This window comes from Ochlerotatus camptorhynchus, unplaced genomic scaffold (assembly GCF_037179485.1).
Source record: "Ochlerotatus camptorhynchus isolate MF236.1 unplaced genomic scaffold, CSIRO-AGI_Acam_v1.1 ptg000257l, whole genome shotgun sequence".
Lineage (NCBI taxonomy): Eukaryota > Metazoa > Arthropoda > Insecta > Diptera > Culicidae > Ochlerotatus > Ochlerotatus camptorhynchus.
In genome coordinates this window covers 2,671,407-2,682,768 of record NW_027040747.1, presented here as the reverse complement: position 1 = coordinate 2,682,768, position 11,362 = coordinate 2,671,407, and positions in this window count along the sequence as shown.

Genomic DNA, 11,362 nt, shown 5'->3' with positions numbered 1-11,362 from the left:
GCGCCGGCCGCGCCCGAACACAGGTCAAGAAAGGAAGGGGAAGGATTGTGTTGACATGACACTCGCTTTGATGGAAGCCGAGAACACCTCTGCACTTCCACGAGGAATCACTGGGATGTTGGATAAGAGGGTTGGGTTTGCAGCAGGGTTCGTTTTGGTAAACGATAAGCTGAATTGATGTCCTAACGATCATATAACGCGAAGGAGCTTGGGACTAAACCCACGGTCTTCTGCTCAGTAAGCAAAAACGTTTGCCACTAGGCAGACGAGCACCTTTTTAATCACCGAGTTGCTGTTATTACCATGTAGTCATATTAACAAATAAAACGATTGACGAATCTTGAATGTGGATGGGCCTGAGATTAGACTCATGATGTTCTGCTCAGTAAGCAAAAACGGTTGCTCTAAGGCCACCGAGCCCCTCATATCACATAATACCGTTGCTCAAATTTTTGTATCCATTCAAACCCGGAACTAACGACAACAACGAGTTTCGCAAAATACACGATACACAAGCGATTTTATCATAAATCTATTTGATATGTAAGGACCTGGGATCGCGTTTTCCTGCTCAGTAAGCAGGCCACTGTAACCGACGATCTCTCAAATCAAAAAACTAAAAACTACGAAAAAGTACTTAGGCCTTCATTAAGTTCCACTTTCACGCGACGTTAAATGTTTCAATTTGCTCTTTACGTATTGTTCAGGCTATAAATAGGCCCTTTTCAAAAGTTACGCGAGTAATACGCACAATCGTCGCCTACCTCGCAAAACTGGTTCCAAACGACAACAAAGGCATAAGCAACGATGGATTGTTAAACTTTGCTGGCTGATGTAGTGCACAGCAAAAAAAAAAAAAAAAAAATGTAACATCGATCAACGCAATTCAAGCTGATGTATGAAATAATGATGTAATTGTAATTTTGTAATTTATCAGCACACACCCTGGTCGACCACTGTAAACCAATCTGCCGTTAAGCGAGTGCGAGTACGAGTTAAGCGAGTTATAACGACCTTCTTCCACTAGCAGGTCTGTTTCTGTTTGCACAGACAGTCCCACTAGTTTCCGATACATTTATAGGGGATAGTAGGAGATTAAAAGAATAAAGAAGAGTTATAGAGTTTTTTTTGTAGTTGTTTTGCTGAAAAGAGAGAAACAGAACTAAACGAAATTACACCTGCTGAAAAAAGATAAGTCTATTATTTTGGTTAGTGATCGTTTGGATTTGGGTCACCCCACGTTGTGTTTAGGTTAGTATAAATAAATAATACTATATAGTCATATAAATCACCACAGGTCATTATCTTCAGCGTTATCAGCGTTTCTGGATCTTTAGTTGCCTCTGTGATATACTTACTTGCGGCATACTATTTTGAGAGGGTATATGAGCGTGTACCATGTACGGTAGCTCATCTCTCATCGTGATGGTGGGACATAGTAGACAAATTAGAGAGAAAACAAGGAGGTATTAGTATTAGTTATATGTAAACAAACAAAACAAAAGAAGAGAAGAGGAAAGAAGAGCAGACAAATAAAAAAGGGATGAAGTAGATAACAAATAAAAGAAACGTAGGCAGATTATTAGAAAAGGCATTATCCGAGACTCGGCAATCAAATGTCACTCCCGCCGAGATCTCAGCGAAACCCCCTCCCCGCCGAGACCCACACAGCCGAGCTCGGTAGAAAAAACTAAGTGTGTAGATAGATTAGTAGGAAAATAAATAAAACTACTTTATGACTCAAAGTGCAATGAATGAGCGTTAGTTTCGGGATCATTTCAGTGTTAGAGTTTTGTTAGTTTTGATCCGTAATCAGCCCTGCCGACCTCTCCAACATTAGTTGCAGGCAGTGGTTGTTAGATAATGCGGCACTGTAACTACTACTATTTTAGAGGTATGATTCGTCAAGTTTATACAACTCAATGTTTCAATTGAGGCAAACTATCTATCTTACAATTACAAAAGCAAACCTAAACTTACAATTATATGCAAATGCAAGATGAAACTTGACAAATCATCGTCAATCCCCTTATTCCAGGGCAGGGCCTGACGATTTGAATCTAATTTTGATCAGTGAACGGGCACCATATGGTACATTTTCTCACCATGAACCTATCATTTCCAGCCTATCTGAACCATTTAATAAATGGAAGCCATAACATGGGTTACGCTCCCCCTAAGCAGGCCCTCCGCATCCTGTCTCTGTCTTATCTCAAATACAAAATGCCAATGGTATGAATGTATCTATATATATAACTTGGAAATGACGTACAATCCAATAAACCCGTAACCCACTCACTTGGTCAGGCTTCAGAATCGTCCAGTGGGCAGTGCGCTCTAAACGCCAAGTTACCTTTTTTTTCAAATTTACCGCAAATTTGATATTTTACCCATTGAGTGTTGATTAGTCACAATGAAACATTGTGAGAGAAGTTGAGGTTACTAGTGTATTAAATAATCTAGGTCCTATTTAAAATTATATCTGAAAAATCCAAATCTGGCCAACGCCCACCCTAATCCTAAACCTGTTCTAATCCACCTGAAATGACTAACGAATGGAAGACTTTGACTACCCAGCCATGCAATAGTCTCATTCCGTGCCTTATGGCAACTTGATGATTCTATTGCGCTCATCTTCTGGCACCACCCAGGGGAGACTTGGTCCTGTACCCAATGCTTAACTTATCTCCATTCCACTCAGCTACTCGCAATTTCTTGTGATATAGTGGGCGGAATATTATTATATGAGACAGACGTCTTTCCAAATTTGGCAGATCGACAGGTAATCGGTGAGTTACCACGATAGTTGCTATTCAACAACTCGACAACGTCCCATCGTCAACGCATGCTATGAGAATTTCCCATTGCAGACGCCAACGAAATGACGTTATCGAGCTATCGATCAACTACCCTGGTTATCGCCTGGTACCTTATAGCACGATGCTAGGAGGCGAACCGGAAGAATCGATGAGCTACCTCCCCCCTCTTATAGTCAGTTACTGCTGCCGGTGAAAAACAGAAGAAAACTTTCGACTAAGCGCATCACGGGAGAGATGAAAGTCGAAAACAGATGCAACTCTGTTGAATATTCTCTGCAGTCCGCAAATCGCACCGTATGCTCCATAATTTGTGCGACGTAGAAGCAGTCTTAGCATAAGGTTATTACGAAGCGGTCGGGGTTGAACATTCAGGTCAGTTTGCCTCAGGATGGCCTCGAAATCTGTCTTTCCTTGCAGGATATCGGCCACGGTTAGGGCTTTGCTTGTGTCTCTTCTAGTCCGGAGAAGTTCTAGGTCCATAAGTTGACAACGGCTTTCGTAACTGGGTAATCGAAACGGATCATTCCAAGGCAATCTACGCAAGGCAAAACGAAGAAAGCGACGTTGAACAGATTGAATTCTCTCGGCACCGTTGTTGTAATTTGGGTTCCAAACCGCTGAACAATACTCAAGCGTCAATCGAACAAGCGAACAATAGAGAGATTTTAGACAGTAGATATCAGTGAAGTTTTTAGGTATCCTAAAAATGAACCCTAAAGTTCTTGATGCCTTATCGACAACATATGCAATGTTGTTTGAATGAAAGCTGCGAATTCAAGATCACACCCAAGTCTTTCACCTGATTCACGCGTTCGATTGTCGAGCCAAGCAGGTCATAGCTAAATATTATCGGTTGTTGATTTCGTGAGAACGTAATTACGGGCTGGGTTCACTACCATTATGATTAAACTTCACCAACTAGCGAATACATTCAGCTGACGTTGAAGAAAGTGACAGTCAGCAATGGAGCAGATTCGTAGGAGATTTTGAGGTCATCTGCATGTGATAACCGAGGAGCTTCGATGACCAGATGCACGTCGTTGAAGTACAGTATAAAAATTAACGGTCCCATGTGGCTTCCCTGAGGTATACCTGATGTGGTGAAGAAGCTAGCTGATCTGCAATCTCCTATGGCAACCTTTAGTTGCCGACCGCTCAGATATGATCGAAACCAACTCAGAAGATTACCACATACACCGAGCCTGCCGAGTTTAGCAATCGCAATAGCATAGTTCAACTTGTCGAATGCTGCGGATAGGTCTGAATAAATAACGTCCGTTTGAGCCCGATCCGACATGCTTTTGGTTATATACGATGTGAGACACAGCAGATTGGTGGTTGTAGAGCGGCCGACAGTAAACCCATGTTGATCAGCACTCAAATCGAGGGGGACGACTCTATCTATGATGCAGAAAAGATTGTGTTTTTCTGTGGCCAGCTGCGCGCACGCTGAGTAGATAGAAAGAAGATTGATGACGATTCTGAAGATTTCCTGCAAAAAGATGATGCGCTATGTAAGTAGATGCGACAAATGAAAGAAGATTTTTCGAAGATTGATTTGCTAGTGGGAGATTTGTTGAGCATCTAAACTTGAGATTTAGATGTGTCGCCCCCCTCGACTCAAATACTGCTTGCAATGGGGCAGCAACGGTTCCATAATCACTAGCTCGAATAGCTTCGAAACGGCACTTAACGATGTAAATCCTCGATACACGCTTAAAAAAAATTCATGTAAATTTAGGTGCTCTGAGACTGACATATACGAGCGTCAATTTTGACATAAAATTGAGTCATAATAGAAGCAAAATTCAGCTCAATCACCGGTACTTTTCGTCGAGTAACGAACATTTAAGTCTCGGAGCACTTAATTTTACATGACATGTTTGTTTACGTCTCATCCTTTATGTCCCCAGCTCGTTTCCTTCCTTTTTTGTAGACGGGAAACATGTGCGCAAATTTCCAGAAAGATGGAAATATGCCACTGGATTGAGACATTCGAAACTGGCGAAGAAGATGAATTAACAAGCTAGCAATACGTCTCTTCAAAAATACAGATGGAGCTAAATCAGGTCCAGGATTGAAGGATGACTTGAGCAGAGTCACGGCCTTAGAAATCATCTCAGCATTAACATCAATTGCACCCAGCGTTTGATCATTTACTGGCACGTTCCTGGCAGCCAGGATAATATGGTCGTCAGTTAGTATCTCATTAGTGAATACACTGGCAAACTTGTCAGAAAAAGGCGGCATATATCCTAAACGGTGGCAGCAACTTCTCCATTGAAATCCATAGACGTTGCTCGTTCACGTAGTTCCAAAAGGGTTTCGGGTGTAGCTTAAGTTTGCACTGGATGCCTCGTTGGAAACTTGAAAATAATTCACGACTGACTCGCTGGTACATGTGATTCGGCCTCACATAATGTAGTTTCAGAAAAAGCGTGCGATACTTCGTAAATCTTCTCAATGCTGCTCTCTTGATTGACTTCAACCTACGTAGCTCTCTCGTCTGCCAGGGAAGGTGAGACACTTTGTGGTGAGTTCTTTTCGGGACGTGTCTGTCAATGACATATGCCAAGACATGTGAAAAGGTTTGCGCTGCAGCCTCAACGTCATTTGGATCAAGGATGTTCTCCCATACTATGCTAGACAATACATCTATGATGCTACGGTGGTCAGCTTTACGGAAGTCATAAGAAACCGTAGCAGGATAATCGTCGAAATCACGCACGAGTTTGTCCTCAACAGTGACAATTAGAGGAGGGTGATGTGGAGCTAGCTTGGTTAGTGCACAAGGAGCCGAGGAAATTAATGGAGCCCTGTCCTGTGTGCTCACGAAGCAGAGGTCCAAACTACGATCATTTTCGTTAACTACATGGTTAATTCGAGAAAACATCGCTGCGCTGTAGGCTAATAGCTCCTGCGAGAAGGCTAATAGCTCCTGCGTGAAATGTAGAGCTATCAGGATTCCATTGTTGACGTCGGAAATCATAACAAATTTGAACTAATCCCCCAAAAGTGTGATCTTATCTGTCTGATACCTATGAACCCATTGCTTAATTATTTGTTAAGCTATATTAATTCATAATATTTTCCTGTTAATTTAGGATACAAAATTCATTATCCAGGACATTATATGTTAGACATCATACAAAATAAGAAATGCTCAGTTTTGTTTCTTTAAAACTCATACTAATCATTTCTGAGAGCGGTGCCAGTGGTGTAGTGGTAAGCGTGATTACCTCTCACCCCAGCAGGCCTGGGTTCAATCCCAGTTGGCACCGCCGGGATGTTCTGAGGCATAACATCTCTGATCACGCCTTCCTTCGGAAGAGAAGTAAAGCCGTTGGTTCTCGGTCCATGAGTTGATGGGTCGATAGGTGGTAGGGTCCAGGTGTGGGAGCTGCCTCCATGGCGTCGGTAGCATTGGTGCTCAGCACGGAAAACAAGATCGACGGAAAACAATTCAAAAGAAAAAAAAAAACATTTCTGAGATAATGAAGTAATGAAATTGTGTTGTTAGTGGAATGCTTTTGAAGCAGCAAAAAAAGTTATCTTCCATTTAATTCCACTTAATTAACTGTTGTATCCATGACAGATGCGTATCTCTACTACAATGTGCAGTCTTCATCAGTGTCAATCCCACTAACCATGACTAACACTCCTGACAGGCCTGTGAAGGTCTGAGAGTGCTTCATCACGAAGAATAGTCACGAGAACAACATTCTGTCTTTAAAATTTTGTACAGTTCCAAATTTTAAAACACAGGTCAAATCAATGTTTTTGCTAAATATTATATTCTCATAATATTGTGCAGTTGATCAGAAGCTACATTTAAAAATGTCGACTCATTTGACTTAAACAAATTAAACAAATTAAAAATCAATCCTTTTACGCCAAACAAAAACATTATTATCTATCATACTATAAAAAATCATAACCCGTAATAAATTGAACCATGAATGGGAAAAATAAGGTAAAATTAGCAAAATGCAGTTTTTTGCCACTGTACAAATGTTTTAAGACAATATAATAATAACAACCCAAGTCAAACAAAGCTCGTATTTGAATTATGACATATTTATTACTTGTTTAGAACTCTCTAAAGAATCTTCTCTGTAAATTATAGTATATTAGTATTATAGTTAAAAAGTTACAGCTGTTTGTGTGTGTGTGCAATTTCTATCGAATACACCATTTAAATATTTTGTATTTAAAAAAGGAGTGTTTTCAGAATAAACGCATAGTCATTTTGAGGGAAATTTCAAGGAATTAAAGGGGAAAATTTCCAGACATGTTCAAAAGAGAGAGAGAGAAAAGTCGGGAATCCGATTGTTCCATTATTTCCATGAATTCCATCGGGGCCATTTGCCTATGCCATTTGAAGCATAGTTAGGTAAAGAAGAATTGCATTATGCTTTCGCCAACGAGGGGCGTTAGGTGATGTGATGTGATGTGAATGGAACCCACCATCAGTGCAAGGATTACCAATGTCTGCAGACGCCAACGAGATGCGTTAGGTAGTGATAAGCAGTTAAGAATTTCTCTGGAGAGAATTCCAAACAAATATAATTTAGGAGCTTAGCACCGTTTTTATTGACTGATAAATGAAGACTAAACTAAAAATGCAGCTAAAGCTAAAACGTTAGTTATAAGTTTAAGAGAATGGCTGGAAAACGTTTATATTTAGGCTGAACTTTATGCTGATGCTTTAGTCCGATGACTCACCATCCTGTTGATCGAGCTGTGATCTGATAACTAAACATCCTGTTAATTCAAGCTGTGGTCCGCTGACTAATAAGATGAGATCTGCGCCTTTTGCTGATGATACCTGAGGCTAACTAAACGTCGCTAGAATTATTCCACAGCCGCAGACAGTATATGAGCAAGTCAAACACGCATTCTTTTGCCTGTGGATTTGAGGATAATCCTCAAGGCCCCTCATTCATTAATGTATGAGCTAGGTAAAGGAGTGTGCGTTTGACTAGTACTATAGAGGTAACTCTAAGACCAGAAGGTCTCGAAGAAACGTGCTCAACTTTTTGGCTCATCTCTGGTACTATCTTCGGTCCCAAGCTAATCGATGCACCCCTCGAAACATAGGAAAATCCCCAAACTTCTCATTTTATCTGTCAAACTTTCATAGCTTATCTAAACAAATATAGTGTAGTACTAGAATTTTGACTAGAATGGGGTACGTTAATCGTTAATTCCCAAATTCTGTCATTTAGCAGCATTTTGTTGAATAGACTCAGTAAATCGATATTTTTCTTACTACGAGCACGCAGCTTCTCAAGAAGATTGTTGATGCAAATACACAAATAATATAGAATCAACAACAAGATCACCAGGCTCTTTGCCATGTATATTTTATTAGATATAACCAGTGTATTTACACACATAATTTTAGTTATTTCCTCCTCCTCCGATGTAGACGGTGGTGCGTACGCTCTTGCGACTGTGACGCTAACAGTTTGACAGTTCATTACTGGGTGTCAAGCAAACCGTTTATGTTAGCTGTATTTTTCGGTAAAAATATCGTTTGCTGTTTTTCAGTAAAGCATTGCTTTGCTAATCATGATCCAGCAATCCGTTTTACTGAAATCTAAATCTTAAATTTGGTGAGTAAAATTGATTTATAATAGACGCAAAATTCAGCTCAATCAAACGTACTTTTGAACTTTTCAGTCTCGGAGCACTTAATTTTACATGACATGTTTGTTTACGTCTCATCGACCAAATGAGGCATCGACTTGTGGAAATATCGACTTATGGAGAATACCATACATGGAAAAATTAAGGGACCATGGAACACATCGAATTATAGAAAATATCGAATTGTGGACAGTTAACTGTAATTACAAGGGCATTGTGAGAAGAATATAGATAAAAATTCAAGACTTTTTTTTCAAGACTTTTTTAGGTGTATTGCCTAATAGTTCTATGGAAAATTCAAGTGTTTTAAGTAAAGGCTGACTAAAAGTAAATTGGTACGCACAAAAAGGTTTGTAAATTGTGATTCAATAAGTTTAAAAAGTCCATCAATGGTTGCTTTACAGTACTTTTATTAAAACTTCAAAGTTAAAGCATTTGATGGATACATTTCTCCAGTTCGAAGGAAATCTCGAACCATCCTCTTGATGGAGTGCATCAGCGTCCGCACAGTGGAAACGGACACGGAATCAGTGCATTTTTTTCTCCATTTTACCCGCATTTGCTGGCTGTCCTTGGCAGCCCTGCCTCTTCGTCGAAGTCGCTGAGTTGAAATTACCCAGTATTTTTTCGATTGGTAGAAATTCCGGGCAATTCGGAGGATTCATTTTCTTGGGGACAAAATCGATCTTGTTGGCAGCATACCACTCCAGAACCACCTTGGGGTAGTGGCAGCTGGCCAAATCGGGCCAAAAGATGACTTTGTCCCATGGGGTGCGACACATCTAAATCTCAATTTAAGATCGTCCTCAAATCTCACGATAGCGAATCAATCTACGAAAAATCTTTTTTCATCTCTTGCATCTAAATCCATCTACTTGCATCGCTCTCCACCATTTTGCAGGAAATCTTCAAAATCTTCATCAATATTCCAGCTATCTAATAAGTGTACGCGCAACTCACAACAGTAAAGCAACCATTTTCCTGCATCTTAGATAGAGTCGCTCCCCTCGCTTTGTCCCTATGTTTGCGGATGAAGGGCAATACACGCTTTTTCACGCATTCTTCGATGTAAACTTGGGTTGTCGAGGATGTGACGAATGGTTCCGTTTTCAGGCCACAACTGCAAATCGCTTGCCAAATCATGGCCTTCTTCGCAAACTTGTCGGCAAACACGAACTAAAATCTTCCCGGCACATCCCCACGTCCAGCCACGATGTAAAATTGTTGACCGGGAATCTGCTTAAAATCGAGTTTGACGTATGTTTCGTCATCGATCAAAGTGCAACCCTTGTGTTTCGTCAAAACACGGTCGTACAAGATCATTGCACGTTTTGGCCACGGAATTCTGCTTCATTTGCCGATTCGGATGTTTACTGGCTTTGTACGACTTGTATCCTTCCCTGGCAAGGATGTTCCGCACCCCGTTTGAAAGTTGGCGTTGTACCTTCTGGCTATATCTCGGATCGAAAGACCGGAGTTGGCTTCAACGCACCTCAACACCTTGCTGCGCAGCTGACGATCCCTGTTTCCAGTTTTTTCGTAGGTCAGCTGATTCCTTTCCACTCTCAGGGTTTTCTTGTAAATTTTGAGCACTGGACAAACTGTTGTTTTTGGCATCTTCAGCACTTTAGTCAGCTTGAAACCGGACCACTCCGGATTTTCCAGGTGCTTGTGCACAATATTTTTTTTATCTTTCGAGTTCGATTTGACGTTATTTCTGAATGCGATCGACTACTTTGATCAAACATGCACCAGTTGTTGCCTATAAAAGTGTAAACAAACCACTGTCAAAGATTTTTGATTCTCTACACTAGAGGCGTGTTAGCGGCGCACGAGGGGCGTACCTATTTACTTTTAGTCAGTCTTTAAGGAAGCATCACTAAATTATTGGAAGAATAATTTAAAAATGGCAGTTAAGCATAGGATGATATCCATGATTTTTGTTAGGAGTGTTCTGCATAGAATTTTTAGTCTGTAATAATGTGAATTTCAGCGGAATCCCAAATTTATTATAGAGGAATTTTGAAAAATAACTCTGTGAAGGGTAATGGTTTTAAAGAAAATTCATGAGATCAATCTAAAGATTCTGGAAAGAGTTGTATACGAATTTTCAAGGGAGTAAATTCTTTAGATTCTACTGGGATGCTTTCATCTGATTTGTTGACAGATTTTGTACTGTAACTATTTTTTATTAAAACAAACCTCTAAAATATGATTACAGCATTGGAAAGTGTGATAAATTTCCTACAATACTTTATTCAGAGTTTATGATTTGAGTTACTCAAAATGATTTGTTGAGCGACTATATCACGTGACGTTACAGCGTTTTGCTCTTCTGACTACACTATTTAACAACACGTTTCGAGCTAGTCAAATCAGAGAATTAAGCGTACTTTCCAAATCTGCAATAATATTTACGGGTTACTCATCATTTTTTTCAGTTACAGTACAAAAAACAGTCAAAAACAGACATATAAACCGTTGTAACGCCACATAGAATGTGTGTTTTAGACAACTTTTGCAGTCTTTGTAATAACTCCATTAACCTAGTTATTCTTTACGCTCAATCGCATCCGGATTTATGCTTAATTTAAATGTTTATGAGGAAAATACGGAACATAACAAAAAATTGCCAATCGGGATTTGCTGATCACCATGTAAATTTGAAGAATACTTATACAGCTTGACAGTAGTTTCAATTTCGGTAAAACGACTAATTTGAACACTGAACCTTAACCCTCAGCTCCACATTCACTGCGCCAGTGAGTCGATGTAATTATGCCGATCTATGGATATACTGACTTAACCTTAATTAATTCAGAAATATTGATTTTGGAAAAAATGAGATCCAGGGCGAGAAACGAATGATATTTCAACGGGATTTTACAGTC